The sequence below is a fragment of the Octopus bimaculoides genome, chromosome 2 (assembly GCF_001194135.2).
Source record: "Octopus bimaculoides isolate UCB-OBI-ISO-001 chromosome 2, ASM119413v2, whole genome shotgun sequence".
In the NCBI taxonomy this organism is placed as follows: Eukaryota; Metazoa; Mollusca; class Cephalopoda; order Octopoda; family Octopodidae; genus Octopus; species Octopus bimaculoides.
Window position 1 is genome coordinate 81,899,006 of NC_068982.1, and position 1,917 is coordinate 81,900,922.

Sequence of the window (1,917 nt, forward strand, 5' to 3'; positions counted from 1 at the left end):
TCTGTGTGTATTGGCATATCCCAGAGTATGGTTGCTTTCTCGTTTTCTGTGACCTTTTCTGTTTATACCATCTTTTTTCTGTTGTTATTCCATAGTGTTGGCATAGCTTCCAGTGTATATAGGTCCCAGCTCTGTCGTGTCTGTGAATATATTCCTTCTTAGCCAGGTCTGGGCAGCCAGAGATAATATGATTTTATTATTATTATTATTATTATTATTATTATTATTATTATTAATATCATTATTATTATTCAGGTGACTGCCTGGAATTGAACTCGGAATCTTGGGGTTAGTAGCCCGCGCTCTTAACCACTACACCATATGCCCGTGGTCCACCACCACCACTAACAACAACAACAACAACAACAATAACAATAGCAACAATAACATTACCTTAACATGACCACCATCACCACCGCCGCCATCACCTACCGTCATTGCTACAACGACTATTACTAAACCATCATCAGCATCATCATCATCATCACTACCACCACCACTATCATCCCATTCATCATTATCATCATCATCTACTTTCACGACTGCGTCCCCACCTCGCCGCATCACTTTCATATACTATTCTACTGTAAGCACAATGCTCGAAATTTTGTGCGGAAGGGGGCCAGTCGATTAGATCGACCCCAGTACGCAAATGGTACTTAATTTATCGACCCCGAAAGGATGAAAGGCAAGGTCGATCTCGGCGGAATTTGAACTCAGAGCGTAAAGACAGACGAAATACCGCTAAGCATTTTGCCCGGCGGGCTAACGTTTCTGCCAGCTCACCGCCTCCCATCACATCCATATTAATATATCGACATCTAAAGCAGGGGTTCTCATCTATTTTTACCTATGTACCCCTTCGATTTCTATTTTATTCTGGTGGATCCCCATAGTCATCCAATGTTTAAAATCTAATTATAGAAACTACTTTCTAAATTCCTATTTTGTTTTTCACACATTAACTTGTGTAGGTTGAACTATGTAAAATGTTAGAAAAAGAAACCTGTTTCTTGCGATACATACCAATAGATATATCTAAAGCAAAATTTTGTCAGGAGCTCTTAAAATACTATTGTAGATCCCTAATTTACTATTTTGTTGCGTGAACTCTCAAAAACCGTACATGGCCCCCCAGGGGCCATAGGAATCCAAGTTGAGAATCACTGATCTAAAGTAACCCACCAATCTACACACCTAATAGGATCGCTAGAAATAATAACCAAAGTTTTCGCAAATCACACCTTATCTTCTAGAAGAAAACAAAATGACCACATCAGTACTTGATACACTTTGAGGAAATAGTGACGAAATTGTCACGGCTACCTATGTATGTTGAATGAAATATAAACAAATAAAACCAAGTCTATCGTTTCCATCCTGTTTTGTATCAGTATGATAAAAGTCCTACCGTGGCGGTATGGTTTAATTGATAGAAAGGTGTGCTGAGGAAATATCAAGTGTAGAGTGTTGAGGTGTCTAACAGATCCGCTATTTTCCCATACCAACAACCGTTTACCATCCGTTCCCGCTCACTTAACACTCCTTTCCAACATCTGCATATTAAACGTTCAGCTCTTTTCATAATGGCCGTCAGCTAAAATATTTACCTGATCTCAAACTAGAAAAACTTGCTTTAATTATCACGTTTCCCACCATCTCTTTTCTCTCTCCTTCCCTCTCCCTCTCTCTCTCTCTAGTATTTATGCTCATATTGATATTCATACATACGAATATGAATTTGCATTTTACTATACACACACACTCACATACATGCATTATCTATCAATCATTATATATATATATATATATATATATAAACATTCGCATACATATATATACATACATACATATATATTATATTATATATAATGTATATGTGTGTGTATATATATGTATATATATATATATATATAT